The sequence below is a fragment of the Crocodylus porosus genome, unplaced genomic scaffold (assembly GCF_001723895.1).
Source record: "Crocodylus porosus isolate Cpor-Errol unplaced genomic scaffold, CroPor_comp1, whole genome shotgun sequence".
NCBI lineage: Eukaryota > Metazoa > Chordata > Crocodylia > Crocodylidae > Crocodylus > Crocodylus porosus.
Genome location: NW_017728886.1, coordinates 17233455 through 17249947, shown reverse-complemented (window position 1 = coordinate 17249947; position 16493 = coordinate 17233455).

The following is a 16493-nucleotide window of genomic DNA, read 5'->3' as shown; positions in this document are numbered from 1 at the left end:
CATTTGGATGCTTATCTTGCTGGGATCCTATGATCCCTGCTGACTTCCTGCCCCTGGGGCAGGGGGCTGGACTCAATGATCCTCCGGGGTCCCTTCCAGCCCAAAAGTCTATGAAATCTATGAATAAAAATGTTAACTAAAAAGAAAGGTACTGTAACTGTTTCAGCATGATGTAAGCATGTGAGATGAATTGCTTGGTAAACTGGGCCCATTCAGATAAAGTGCTTTTTAATGCTGCTAAATGCAGAGCCCTAAGTCTTAAAACAAGGGATGTGGGCCACTCCTAAAGATTGGAAGACCATTTCCTGAATAACAGCAACTCTGCGAAGTGCCTAAAAGCTCATAGCAAATAAGCAACTTAGCATGGATGTGAACTGTGATGGTAGTGGAAAGGATGGATAAGAAGTGGTGATTATACTTCCATATATCACATGGGGTGGGGAACACAATACTATACACAGTTCTGTGGTTACACTTCTGAAAGATATTGAAAAATTGAGGAGATTGCATGGAAGAGCTAGAAGTATCATTCAAGGCTAGAAAAAATGACTTGAAGTCAGGTCATTATCAGCTCAATCTGTTTAATTCATATTCATGTGATTACAGTGGAGAGAAAATGTTAGGTACAGAAGGGAAGTAATCTAATGGAAAATGCATTACAATAATGAATAGTTAGAAGTTGAAGCCAGATCAGAAGTTTGTATCTTTTATTTCCAATATAAATTTAACAGTAAGGATGACTGGTTATTGGAGAGGACTACCAGTGGAAGTGATGTATTCTCTAGCTTTTCATGTCTTCAGATCAAGCTGAGTTGTCTCTCTGGAAGATATGCTTTAGCCAAGCACAAGATTTGGAGCTCAGTGCATGAGCTACTGGATGAAATACTGTGGCTTGTGATATATAACACAGACAAGGTGATAAAACATCTCTTCTGACTTTAAATCTATGAAACTAAATATAAGTATATGAATACTCTCCTTGAAGTCAATGAGACTTCCCATCTGTTTAAGCACTTTGCTAAACTGTGCCAAAATGTATGCTAATAAGGTATATAAATCCACCCCTCTAGGTATGAATCTACCTGCTCTACATATTTTACATGCAGTATATTTGTATAAATCATTTTTGTATTCTGATGGTGTGTTTAATTCCCATGGCACCTTTTTTGCCCGTAGAGAGGTACTTAAGTTGCTTCATGGAGACACTTCAAATTTGTTCAAACAAATATAAAAGTTGATTTTTGTGAAAACGTTGTGTTTCCGACATAATTATGTTAGAGGAAACATCAGGGGAAGGAAAGGGATAATAATGAAGCAAAATGTAATGCACAGCTTCACAAGCATAACAGAAATGCACGTGCCTATTAACTTCTATAGCAAAATTCCCATTTAAATGAATTGATCTAGAAGGACTTTGCATCAAATCCCAAAGTCCTATAGCCCCAAATTATATCCCCAAATCCCCTAAGCTACATGGTCCATTAGAGTCTAAGGAGGAATTATTTGAGAGCTTTTGCCAGTGAGGACAGACTGACCCAGTTAAGATGAAGCAGAACACAAAATGCAAGCAATATCTTTCAGGCTCTGCATTTTGGCATGGCACACTTCACTTAAACAGTAGAATATAATTGTACAGTTTTGCAAAAATTCTCTTCATTAATCTTCTCTCCCCATTCGCTTCCTCCATTTGCCCTTTTGTATCTCCCACTTACTCTTTGCTACTAACCAAATTCAAACTCAGATGACATGTCCTTTGTGAACACAATTTCAGAAGGCAAGTGATGTCTGCATTGTGTATTCAAAAGTTGTTAAGACTGGAATTTTTACAATCAGATGAGGTACAATATGATTCTGCATGACAATTTCACATTCATGCATATCAGAAGGAACTTTGGCCTTCAGCATTTAAAGGAAAACAAGGGAAAAATGAGATGACCCAATGCCAGCTGGTACCTTTCCCTAAGAGCAGAGACCAAGGTACTAATTTTTTTCTGAGCCCACCTGCAAACATTGTGAGAATACAGATGACTTGTGTAATATTACACAGTGCTATAGCAATACTGTGCGTCTACGTGACAAATACCAATGTTTAGCTGCCGTTGACATGATCAGAATAAGTGCTATCCACATACATTTGACTGGGGGTGGGGAGGAGATTTATTTTGATCTGGGCTTTTAAGACCAAAAAGCAGGCGGAGGAGAGAAAGATTTTAGTTCATAGGTTGTGTTGAAACCTTGCACTGAATTGTATGCAACAGCAACGAAGTGTGGAAGTCCGGTTAAAGAACACCACTAGGCTTACTTCCTAATAGTTTTAACAGGTTGTTCCACAGTCTTCCAAGCACTATTTGCAAATAACTGGTTGCATTACCTGCATGGCATACTCTTTGCCTGGCAGCTGCCTTTCATAGCAGTATTCCAGGTTACGCATGTTCTAGGTGTTGGGTATACCCCTGGCTCATTCATTTCTTTTTGAAAAGACTGAACTGGGGCCTATGTTTCAGCAAAGTTACAAGCAGAAATTCATGCAAAATATGGGAGTATAGTAGTTATACAGAAAATGTACAGGGGTGTCAAGATCAAAATGTTTTGCAGAGATGGTTTGATTGCAAGGATGTTTCAGGAGAGCTTCCTGAAAAGGTTCACTGTCAGGTCACCTGCCTAACTCCTCCACAACCTACCCCACAGACTGAGGTGTAGACCCCAAGAGTCCTTCCTGGAGCTAAAAATCCCCCTCCGTGAGCAGAGCCCACATGTCCTTCCACAGACAGCTTTCACCTTTGGGGGTTACTCCCAAGTACAACAAATTCCAACTTCCAAATGCCAAAATGCTTCTCCTGCGCCTACTGTTTACACATGCACTCATGGGAGTGCCGGGGAGGTTGTGGTTATAAAAGAATATTCATATTTCTGCTACTTACCACAGAGTTGGCATTTGAAAACACAGCTCAAAGTGTTTTTCAAAGAAAGTCAAAAGATTGATTTTTCTCTCTGGGAGACTAATGGGCAGATTTTAGGCAAATCAAACTTTTCCATTTTCAAAGTTTTTATAAATGGGGATGATTCATTGTGAATCACACCACACACAACAAAATATGGGAATTCAAGGTTAATGTTTCCATTTGCTTTACTCATTTAAGTGTTTTAGTCTAAAGTATTAGCAATATAAGACATTTGTTCCATGTGACCTCTACATAGGGACAGAGAGATGAAATTTGTACACAAAATAGCTATTTGAAGAAGCTAATTCGTTGCTGCTCTTGCAGGGAAAAATGGAATTTTAAAAAACCTGTACTTGGAAGGGAAGGAAAAATGTTAAGCTGCTTTTCACTGCTTTGGTCAACGGAACAATGGACTAAAGAGCCAGAAGTCAAAGGAAGAGTCACTTCATGAATACCAAGATAGGAGGCCCTTCTCCCATCTAGCAAAAACACATGGTAAACTGAAGAGCCGGTCCCTGGGGTTGTTTGATATAACTTAAGGCTGAATTCATTATATTCTCCAAGCCTGTTGATGTTTTACTTTTGTATAACTGCATACAAGTGTCTTGAGGCACACTGAGCCACTTCTATTCAGTTATCAAAAAAATTAAATGTTTTCTTCCCCTCTCTCTAGAAGCCTTATTTTGTCTTCCAAAGTGACTGTACCAAGGTATTACCATCTTGCTCATTTAGTCTGTTCAGACCCACAACAACTCTGGTGTGGACATCAAAATAAGCTTATTCTCTTTTTTTTCCCCCATCTCTCCTTACAGCAGGACAAGCCCTCCTAGACCCAGGCTGTGCTGTTGCAGGATTACTTTAGCAAAGTCCAGTCTGTGAAAGCAGCAGCTTATAGAAGCAATAGTGGAGGAGATCCCAATGCAGCAGTTGGTAATCTCAGAACAACCTCACCTATTAATTTTAGAGAAATGCAGCTGACCGTGTGAGTCTGAAGATAGGCAGAAGGCAGGACAGGTGGCACATTAGAAGCTAACTCATTTAGAGAGGCCTGAGCTTTCATGTGCTACAGCTTACTTCATCAGAATAGACTTGCAGAGAGCAAGGGTATTAAATGGAAAGGAATAAAGTTATCCTTGTTTGGTCCAGTGAGGATGTGGTCTTTGTTGATGATGAGAAACAGCAGGCATTTGGATCTATTGCAAGGTCTGGTGGTTTGGTGGGAACATGTGTTAGGTGATATGTTGTTTGAGGCTGGAGAGACTACCTACAAGGCAGGATAGGCTTGTCCCCCAAGGCTGCCTTGAGATGATTGTCATTTTCCAGGAAGGCTTGGAGGTTTTTAATATCCCAGGGATTTAAGCTGAAAGATGCACGTTTCAACAAAAGGTATTCTGTTGTCCTCGTCATGGGGCTGGTATTGTAACAACTCGAAGCAGGATCTGAGTCTGGCTGTTGCTTTGAGTGGCTGTGGTTTTGTGATTGTATTGTAAGCATAAGAATCCCTTCTTTGGACCCCTCAGGTGTGCATCCCAGTCAGTGGGATCAGAACAGATACGGTGGTCTGGAGCTGGAGTGTAGATGATGGAGGTAGTGGCACACTTAAGATGAAAGCTGGTGTCATGGAAATAGCTGTAGCCATCACTTGGTTTCTGATACAACATAGTGGGGATGTGACCCATGCAAAATTTCACAGTGGTGTCCAAGAAGTGAATTCATTTGGTAGAGTAGTCAAGGTGACTGCAGGGTGCTGGAGGTCTTCAACACAGCAGGGTGGATTCTGCCTCCTTCATTGACCTCTTAGCTTGCAAGTGACTGTGAGGAAGGAGCACCTACCCCCCGAACGCACAAGGGTGAGTGGAGGGTATTCTGTCCTTTTTTGAACTTTTATTACACAGATTCTTCAATTTTTCCTTTTTTGGACTTTGCATCAGCCAGCCTTACTTTTCTTCTAAAAAACCCCCAAACAAATAAAAAAACCGAGTGAAATGATTCTTTCTCCTCCTCCCCCCCACCCTTATGCTCAGTAATTGGCATTGCCCATGCAAAATGTCAGCTTGCTACATCAGCAAGGGGGTTTAAATGCCAGTCAGTTCTACCTCAAGACAACCCCAAAAAGGTTAGGAAAGTTGCATATGCAATGGTGACATCAGCAACTCTTACCATTTGTGAAAACTGAGCAAGAAGGAAGCATCCAGATTTGAAAAGAAAAGCACTGCTTGTTGCCAAGGGAGCATTTATCTCTATAAAGTATACACAACTACACTGACTTGAATGCAACCAGCATTTCACTTCTACTTTGCACATGCAGCTTGGCTTGCTATCACCTTTTTCTCCTTCCCTCTTTCATCACCCAGCTTGGGGAAGTTGGGGGAGGTTAAAACTAAAATTAGAAGTTATTTTGAACAGGGGCCATTTCTTAATCTGTACTGCACTGCGCAAAATAGAACCTGACTCAGGTGGGATCTCTAGGTGCTGCTGCAGTTGCTACTAATACTATGCTGTGGCAATGAGAGAAATCATGTATTCACTTATAAATGGAGCAGGTTGGAGGTGGATTATTGAGGCATATTTATCATGTGTCTCTGCACTGGCTTTATATACAATCGCTTTTTAAAGCAACCCCTCACTTTTAAGTCTTCATTTATTGAGAGAGAGAAATTATTTAGCATGAAGGGTAGGATGTTGCCATCTAGGACTGCCAAAATTAAATTTATGAGGAAATATGGCTTTTTCAGACATGCTGGAGGCTGAACACTTGAACTGAAGTCAGAGCTGGACGTTTTCTCGTACTTAACCACGTGAAACATCCATCTGAAGTCAGTGGGGTTCCCCAGGCAACAAAGGTTAAAGGACTTCAGTTATCAAGCACGCAATACACTCACACAACTATGTTACTGGGAAGTAGGGTTGTGGGCAATTTTGCCAGCAGTTTCATTGCAATGCTATTTCGACTCGTTTCAAGCTAGAAACAGCAAAATCGAAATGAAACAGCTTAGAAACAGTCTCGAAACGAAACAAAACAAGGCAAGTTGAAACATTTCGAAATTATCAAAACGTTTCAAAGCTTAAACTGGGCTTGCCTGCAGGGAAACAGAAACTAAAGTAAGGAGAGGGAGGGGGAAGAGGGGTGAGGGGAGTGCTCTTACACTGACTGTGTAGCTGGCCAGTGACTGTCATCCTTTTCTTAGGTCCCTTCCAATCCCCGTGCTCTGGGGGAGGGATGGAAAACCTGCACAAAAGGCAGCATTGTTTGAACTGCCCTGCTTTCTGCCTTGGTGTCAGTTGAGTGAGGGCACACTTTTACACACACAGTGTCACCCACACACGTCATGAGTTTTGCCTGTCAGCAGCCAAAGATGCAGGGCCCCAGAACCCAGACTCCCCCTGCACCCATCTCCTTGACAGCTGGCAGGCTTCATGGCCTCAGCAGGGGCTAGCATGCCTACAGCTTTCACCCTGCTGCGCCTTAACACACACAGTGTCACCCATGTCATGAGTTTTGCTTGTCTGCAGCTTCCCCCAAACCCCTGCACCTATCTCCTTGAAACATGGCAGGCCTTGTTGCCTCAGCAGGGGCTAGCAGGCCTTTTGATCCTGCTGTGGCTTAACACATACACGTGACATACAGTTTTTTTGCTTTCAAGACTTTGAGGTGCAGTTTCCCCGAAACCCCTGCATGCTTACTAATATAATTTGTCATGACTTTGGCTGATGTACATGGCAGACAGGGACTAGTTTGTAACAACCATAAGCTTCAGAAGGAAATGAAGAAAGGCACAGAATATATCATTGCTTGTGTCTGTTCTGAGACAGAATTATCTTCCATGCAGTGATGGATAACTAAAGAAGGCTTGAAGTGGAACTGCTCTGTACCCTTACACTTGAGCAATGGTTTACTCAAGAATAGCCAGAAATAAATTAGATGGGTCTTTTACTATAGAAAGACTACATTCAGCTTAAGAATGACAAAGGAAGTAGGGAGCAAGTACATATCAGTGTAGGACAAGCTGGTTTTAAAAAAAAATGAATTATTTTCCTTTTTCTTATTTGCATGTCTCGCCACTTGCCTTTGCTGTTCTTCGAGTAATATTGATTAGGTTTCTTTAATAATATTTTCCTTTCCCTATTTTCCCAGACTTTAACTTCCTTTTACATAAGTACATACATACAGTTGGAGAACTCAGGGCCTCAAAGTGTTGCAAATCTTGGAACAGCATTTTTAATAAAAGCTTAGATGTCTGAGACCACCTCCACCATTTTATCCTACAAAATAAAAAATAAAAGGAATACAAAGGCATCCTTTACCAATGGCTTGCAGCAATTGACTCTATTTAGTAACAAAATTCTATTATTGATCTAAGCACTGATATAAAGTTATTCTGCTGTGGGAATGCTAGCACAGAAGTACCTGGCATGAGCCATTCAAGGACAGATTACTAGGCTAGATGGATCACTGATCTCATCTAATACAGCAATTCCTAAATTATATTCTTTTGTTCTTTACTATATAATCCACCTCCCTGATAGCGGCTATTTCAGAAGCAATGTCTTGGGTAGGGGCGGAAGGAAAATGATGGGGGTATTTGGACTCCACTGGTATTGATCCCCATGATGTTACTCCATTATTGCGCCACAAACATATCACTTTAAGAAAAAAATTGTAAAATTCACTTGAACACAGAGTCTAAAAACAAATTTGGTTTCAGCTTGACTGAACTATATAGATCAATTTGAAGCCATTTGTTCAATTCTGACTTGTCTACACTTTATAATTTACAGCAGAGTTGTCCAACTGGTAGCCCAAGCGGTTGCCAGAGCTGCTCTTCCAGTGTCAGCACTGAAGGCATGAATACTGCCACAGCCGTAATTTGCGACACACTCATCTGAGCTGGACACCCCTGTTTTATAACAGACAAAAGAAGAAATGAAAACAAAAAGTGGTTCCAGGAAAAAAAACAAACTTTCCATTCTGAAAACATTTCAACATCATTAAAATGGCTTTTATTATATTTTTTTTCCCCCTAAATGAGTTCCTGTCAAAGATCATTAATACTTTGCTATATGCTTTACTTGCAATGAACCAGTGGTTTTTCAATGGGGAAAATAATTATCTGTCAAAATTTCTAAACAACTCTACAAAAAAATGTAAGTACAGTTTAGGAAACATGGGGGTCAAAATAGAATTTAAGGCATGTAGAAAATCCATGGAATTTAGCTAAATTACTAAACTGATGGTGTAAAACCCAGAATAACGCTACTAATTGCAGTGCCATTTTGCCACCTTGACTCTGGCCTTCCTGTAGAGCAGGGTCTAATAGGATCTGTGAGTTCAACTGTGGGAAAGTAAACACAGATTTCTAGAACTGTCCAGTCACAATTAACAAATGTTGACAGGAAAAGTGCAAAAGGGAGAGAAAGCGCTGGAAATGGTTCAAACAGAAAGGCCTACTGATATATCCCAAGGACTGTGTCTTGTAAACAGAGAGCGTGGGAGCGACGATCAATAGACCGAACCTGGAATGTCAGAGCCTGAATGGAGACCTTCCCCTTCCTGCTCTGTCTCCCTTTCTTTCATACGTTCCCTTTTGTTCTTCATTATGTTTGTTTTTTTGCCCTTTCTCTTAGCTTTTTCACCCAATCATGGGACCAGCCACACTATGCACCACAAGCAGGATGAGATCAGGCAACCCATCCAGCTCTGCCCTACCTAAGAAGGACCTGCCCTTCTGTGTATGACGGGCCAGATGCATTAGATGCTGGCAATGTCGAGAACAAGCCATATTTCCCGTACCTGTACTATCCTTCCTCCCCCTTTTTCCCTGTGTGTCTATCAGCACTACGTGTTTTGTCAGAGGTGGGGAAAAGACAATAATTCATAATCTCAGAACTGAAGAACAGAAGTAACGCCTTCTTCCCTACCTTGAAGAACCTTTTGACAGAAGAAGAGACTTTGACGTTTCCTCTCTCTAAAAGGGTCTTTGAAAAATGTTGATTTAGCATAACTCCTTGATTTTATTTTAAAAATACTTTTTATTCTGATTTCCTTTGAATAGCTTATTTCCCAATGTGTCACAGATCTCCTACTGTGTTTTGCCATGGCAACAAGCAAGCCAAGGGCTCAATACTCAGAACCTCAAACCTTGTTTAACTGCTTAATGTTGTACAGTAACAGAATCACGTTATCACTTCAACTCATTCCCATTTATCCTATCAGCATTAACACAGCAGATCACAGGCTTTGAGTTGAACCCTACCTCACTAAAGTTCACATTTGCAAGAAGCCCCTGTTCTTGTCTGAGGTTGAAATAGGTTGAGGTGTAGAATGCCAATTCCGAAGAGGGGCTCAGGGCAGGACTCTGTGGCCGCACCGTACTGTGGATTTACATCTTCTGAACTAGCCTTTTTCTGTTCCTGGCACTTCAGGACAGATGTTTACTCATACTTTTTATTCAGTTTCCAGCAACAGGCTGTATGCCTACTTGGTACTCAGCATGTGACTGCAGACTGAAGCTATAACTAGCTCCTGTGGAGAGTGATCAATTGGACACAAAATTTTTTGTCCAGAGATGCTTTTTCTACCAGGACCAAGGACTGCTAGTTCAGCCATAAAATATGCAGACTCACAGGAAAGGGAAGGTGATTAATTTATGGTGCAAATCACCACAATGCCTAGCATGCCCTAAAATGATCGCTTCAGCCAAATGATAACTTCAGCCAATTCCACATCAGCAAAATAATGTCAGCCTGCTGGCTTTGGACCTAAGGCTCCTTTCTATACTCATGTTGAAAGGCTCCATTCTTCTATGAATTTACAATATTGCAAGAAGAGAGAAAAGGATTCCATGACTCCACCAGCAAATCTGAAACTGGGCCCATTCATCATGAGAACATGGTCATGGGTGCAGAAGATCCAGTGTAAGGTTGTCCTGCCAATTACATTCCATCATCTTAGTGGTATCTATTTTGAATTAGTTCAGGTTACAGTGGGTGTGTCTACATGAGATGCTTTACTGTGCAGTAAACTAATCTACCGTGTAGTAAAGAGTCATTATGCAACCTTGCTTGCACTGAGTTACTGTACAGTAAAATAGGCTAATGCACAGTAAATCTACTACTCATATTTACTGTGCATTAACTAATGTGCAGTGACACTTGTGTAGATGCTGACGAGAAGCAGTTTGCTCCTGGTCAGCCCAGGCAGCAGGGGGCCCACTGCTGCCTGGCTAAGCCCTGATGTGGTAGGGAGCTGTGCCAGCAGAGGCAGCTATCTCCTTGCCACATGGAGATCGGGACCGTCTTGATCCCCACATGGGAGGGAGAGCTGTCCTGGCAGCCGGGACTGCTGCATTCCCTCTTTTTCCCCCCAACATGGGGATTGGAACCAGTCCTCCTGCCAGCCTCGAGCTGACACCCAGGGGAACCTGGAGCTCCCTCTAGCTGCTGCAGCAGGGCCGAGCAGGGCAGAGGGGACAGGAACATCCCCTGGTCTCAACTGCTCCAAATTTGCTCCCAAGCCAGAGCACATGTAGACCCTTTCCTGGGTGCAGTTTACTTCACCTTTTTTAATGCGCAGTAAGCTTACTATGCATGAATAGCACATTCAGACACACCCAGTTTGTCTTTAAACAGTCCTTCAAGCAATGAAAGTGACCCTTCATTGTCACTGACTGATCCAGTGAAATCATATATAGATGTTAATAACATCACTTGGTACACTGTCAGAATCAAAAGTGTTCAGGTACTACTGTGATGCAACTGAGATGAGAGTCTAAATCACAGGTGGGCAAAATACGGCTGGGGGGCTGGCTATCTATCTGGCCCACGAGGCCCCTAAAAATTTTGGAAAATTAATATTAATCTGCCCTGGGCTGCCTGTCATGTGGCCCTCAATGGCTTGCCAAAACTCAGTAAGCGGCCCTCTGCCCAAAATAATTGCCCGCCCCTGTTCTAAATAGAAAAAATGTGGACTTCCTATTACATTCAAGTCGAGCCCTAAAAGACAGTGTAAAACTGAGAGATGGAACTGAATGTCTGAAATAAACCAGGATTAATCAATAACTGAAGTAACTATCCTATCTTCCACAGAAACTGAGTGCCGGCACTTTTCCTGAGGAGTTATACCAGAATACTTCATTGCCATTTTACTTGTAGAGAAATATAATGAAAGAAAATCTATCAATTTTATTCTATTAATTTTAATATTTTATTGATATACTACTAAGCCCCAATACTATTACAGGTATTAGGTCAGGTCATGATATATTTCAATGGGAGTTTTTTTGAGAAGGTCAGTATTTAAATGCAAGTTTGGTCAGAGGGTTCAACAGAGCTTGGTAGAAAGTCAGCAAGGACTGTGAGATCTGACTTGCTGTTTTTATGTTCATACCATGAGCAAGCATTCTCTACAGAAGCTTTTCCTATATGGGGTCATAATTAAAACACGGAGCAGACTTGATTAACTAGAATGCATCAGAGCATGTCTACAAGCAGGGAAAGGTTCAAATGCTAACAAAGATCCCTTCATAAGCTGCTGAGTCCTACAACATATAGGTGCCAAAACTGGACCTTGGGGGATAACATTTCACTGCCATAGTCCTGTCATTAAAGATACTATGTGTTCCAATTAGAAAAAGTAAGTTAACATAGGAAGAAGAAAGGAGGAAAGATTTGGTCTGATTCTGCAGGGTTAATTCAAGAACATTGTTCTTCTGGGCCCATTTCTGCACTCATAGGCTTTGCACAGAGATATGAAAAAAACAAATTGTGTGACCTCTTAGCAGGACTAACATTAACACTATAGCTCAGACAGGGAGGTTGGGCATGAATGCTTGGAGGATGATTTCTATTGTACCTGTGTATCCTATACATTTGCAAAAGAGTCTCCCCACTTTTATTAGAATTTTTTTACTCTACCTAAATTTGCACCAAGTTTATGGATTATGAAATTTGTACATAATCTAATAATAAAGTGTAATAATAAAATGTACATTTTGGATGCCTCAACATAAACCCAAACAGTGCAGCCCAAATTCAAATATTTGGGTCATCCCTTACAAACCCTCTGAAAGCAAAGGAGCTGGCTTGGTTTTATATCAGTGTACCTTAAACAGAATTTGGTAATATGACAAATCAGCATGGAAATACTAAGTAAATCACTCTATCTCATGTTTTATTGAGACAGACAAATAGACAGATGTTGAGAGACTGAGATTAGTTCATTGATTTTTCTAAACAAGATCATGTAAAGAAAAGGAAAGTCCTGTCAGCATCCCACACCTCTGTAATTAGCACCAGTAATTAGACACTTAATGAATTTAGTGCTGACAGAAGGGTCCACATTGACAGCCACAGGGAAGCTTTGTGGTTATCCACAGGAGAAGTATAACAAGGCAAAGCCTGTGTCAACTTTCTCTACGTTGTCCTGATGAAATCTCCCCAATTCTAAATTTGAAGGGACCATATTTATGGGGTAAGAGGACGATTTTGGGGCCCAGGCTTACTCAGGCATTGGCCTAGACTGCCAATGGAGTATCAGTGACTGTGTTGGGTGATACAGACACTCATCAGCTAAGAACTGGTGACTAGGCTCTGCCCATTGCAGCTCCTATGCAAAACAGAGACATCTTAAAGGTGCTCTGCCATTCTCTCACCTCCCCCTCCTTTGTAATGGGGCAAAGGCCCTGATACAAAATCCAAGGGAGTTTTGCATCAGTGGAGCTAAGACTGGGTTTGAAGAAGTGTCTTAAACTGCACAGGCTTAATAGTGAGTTACTCAAAACTCTTCAGTCTATGAAAACTGAGCAGAAATCTGTTTATCTGATTAGGCATGATAATTATATATTATCAGGAATGATATAAGGTAGTATCTCTTGCAGAAATAAGTCAAATACCTTAAAAAAGTCTAAGCATATTATGTCAACTCAGTTACCTTCACCAGTTAAATCTGTGGTCTCATCAAAAGGCAACGTTTGACTGAAAAAGTTGTTTGCCTTTAATCATGCTTCCACCCTTTATGCTTTACTGAAGGTTTCTTTGATTTCCCTCATCTCCACTAGCCCACAGAAGCTGGGCAATTCCAAAGTCTGTAGGTGAATTTGGCCTCCACAACCTGCATCCTCTCTTATTTCCAACTCCTTCTCTTACATCTGCATTCACAGCGGGTGGCAGCCGAGTTTCATCACGTAGGCTGCTGACCCATGAAAAAAATACCAAAAAAGCACTTTACATGAAGAGGAAGAGCACTAGTCGGAGCCAGCTCCCCAGCATCTGTATAGATCACACAGTTCAGCGGGGCTTTTTGGCACTTTTATCTAAAGCTGATTCAGTCAGCTATTAGATAAAAGTGCCAAAAAGCCCCACTGAAGTATGTGATGTATACAGACATTGAGTGAGCCAGGTCCAACTGACATGATGCCTCTTCTGGGCATGTGCTGTGCTCAGTGAGGGGGCACACCAAGCTTAACATAAAGCACCGGTTTTGGGGATTTTTTTCACACCTGTAAGCAGTTATAGAGATTTCCTATTCATCTATACCTTCCAAGAGCTTTTGCATGTTTCCAGTTATTTTCCATTATGTTCCTACACTTTGTCATCTATATATCCACATATAAGTACATCTTTATGACTTTTTCCCCTGGAGGCCCATGAGAACTTATGAAAACTATGAATATTAAAAAATAATAATCTTTGAGGACAGTGCCAGCAAATTAGCTATTAACTTGTGTCTACACTGTCACTGCTGCAGCTGTGACCAAACACACATGCATGGCTGCAGACAGCTTCAAAATGACTGATTAGGTGAACATCTGACCTTTCATTGCATGAGGTATCAGTTTAAGATGTTTCAAAATGTAGCATCTTTTGTAACTTGTGTCTGCAGGGCTCCCAGCCTGTTGCTGTTTTCAGAATGGGAGTGGGGAAAGGGAGCAGAGAGAGCTTGGTCTGGGATTTTTTCGGCTCCCCCTGGAGGATGGGGCAGGTATATTTGAGCTCTGCCCCCCCAGATAGGGGGCCTCCAATTTACCCATCCCACCTTTCAGCACCCCCTCCCGTTCTGAAAACAGCATGCACTGGCTGTTGCTATGGGAACTGAGCTGTAGGTTCCCAGTGCAGTGAGATTCCCCTCTCCCCCGGAACCAACAGTGAACTTCTGTTTGGTCCAGGGTAGGGTTGTAACTCAGAACGCTTTGCAGAAAATGCTTTGAGTTACAGCTGAGAGCTGCACTTCTGTCTGCACCCAAGTGCTCTGCTGAATCAGGGCCATTTGAGAGCCAGTCCTGCCTGTGAAGCTTCAGAAAAAGCTGAAGAAAAGCCTATTCTTCATTCCTCCCATCCACAAAGAATGTACCTGGAGACATACTTATGACTTGTCCTGGAAAGAAAAGTAGATTAAAATGCAACATAGAGAGATGTTAACTAGTCATTGTCTCCCTGCTTAAATCATTCCTATTCATTAATGTACACAGACACAGGAATGAGTTATTTGTCAAAGTGGCACAGTCACTAATGCCTGTGACTATTAGTAAAAGCACTTTAGAATAGGGCCCCCATCTACTGAAACCACAAGTGATATTTATATCCATCTAACTAGATCATTCAGTGAGGGAATGATGAAATGATCCTTCCCAAGGCCTTGTTGCCTGGTATCACTCATGCTTGTCATGCTCTCTGCCATGGATTTTTTAGGATCATAGGAAAGCAGGGTAGGAAGGGACATCACAAGGTCACCTAGTATAAGACAGGATCATCTCTGCCTAGTGTCTGTCCAACCTGCTCCTGAAAATTTCCAGGGAAGGAGATTCCCTAATTTCTCAGGATAGCCTGTTCCAATGTTTAGAATGGTTTAGAATGTTTTCAAACAGGCCATTCTTTATCACTGGTGGCAATTTTCATCTAGGAGCCAACAGTGTGTGCTTGTTGCTAAGACAGCTAACAGCATACTGAGCTGCATTAGTAGGAATGATGCCAGGAGATCAAGCAAAGTGATAATTCCCCTCTCTTCTGCACTGGTGAGGCCATATCAGGAGTACTGTCCAATTTTGGGTAGCGCACTACAAAAAGGATATGGACAAGTTGGAGAAAATGCTTAGGCGGCTGAGGCACATGATTTTGAGGAGAGGCTGAGGGCACTGGTTTTATTTAGCCTGCAGAAGAGAAGACTCATGGGAGATTTGATAGCAGCCTTCAACTACCAGGAGGGTGGTTCCAAAGAGCTAGACTGTTCTCAGTGGTGACAGATGACAGAACAAGGAGCAATGGTCTCAAGTTGCAGCAAGGGAGGTTCATGTAGGAAAAACTCTCACTAGGAAGGTGGTGAGGTTATCTAGAGAAGTGGTGAAGTCTTCATCCTTGGTGGTTTTTAAGGCTCAGCTTGCTCTCCTCCACCTTGTCAGCTCTGAACATTTCCTTTGCAGGGGCAGGTGGTTTGAAACAGCAGTGCTAAAGAGGGAAATTATCATTATTAAGCTACACTCTACGGTAGCCTGGCTAAAGTCCATTGTTCTCCTATGAGAACTGCATCTCCTGAGGATTGAAATCAAGGCAGTCTTCCAAATTACACCTGGCAACACTTCCCAAAGCTGGCTTGTTTTTAGAAAGAGCTGTGATTAATAAAGAGATGTACTGTTTAGATGGCCAATTGTTAAGAAAAGAAAACTAAAGTATCCTGAGTGCAATGCTTCACACTATGTATTTTCAAATGGTTTAAAATCCTCACCTCAAAGCCGGGCTCCCCACTTACTTGCATTTTCTTAGGTTGTAGATGAAATATGGTGCATTTCTCTTGATTTAGTCATTTAGCACAAAAGTCTGTTTCTTGTAACTTATTAGATGGTATATTGAAAAGTTTCACCAGTCAGAATGGCTTAGGACCCTAATATTGCAAAAGTCTTGGACTTTGTCTCAAGCACCACCTCTTCCAGGAGATAAATCCCCCAGGAAAGCCATTCCCACCTCTGGCATTTGGCCAAAATACAAAAGGCATGTGCCCAACCTGCAGCAGGAAAGAAAAGGGAGAGAAAATAGCCAGCTCAAGTTTGTTGCGGGTAGGTCTTGCTTGACCAATCTCATTTCCTTTTATGACCAGGTGACCTAGCACCTGGACAAAGGAGAAGAGATTGATGTCATATATCTTGACTTCAAAAAAGCCTTCGATCTGGTATCCCATGATTACCTCTTGGCAAAACTAGCCAATTGTGGCCTTGGATCCTCCATGATCCACTGGCTGGGAAACTGGCTCCGTGGTCAGACCCAGAGGGTGGTAATTCATGGAAGTCAATTGTTATGGTGGCTGGTGACCAGTGAGGTCCCCCAAGGCTCTGTCCTTGGACTCATATTGTTCAATATCTTCATTAATGATGTGGGCATTGGAGTCAGAAGTGGACTGGCCAAGTTCGCTGATGACACCAAACTTTGGGGCAAAGCATCCACACCTGAAGACAGGCGGGCAATCCAGGCTGACCCTTGGGGGCTTGGACAGCAAAGAAATTCTTCCTTATGTCCAGCCTGAAACGGTCTTGCAGGAGTTTGTGACCGTTCGACCTCGTCATCCCT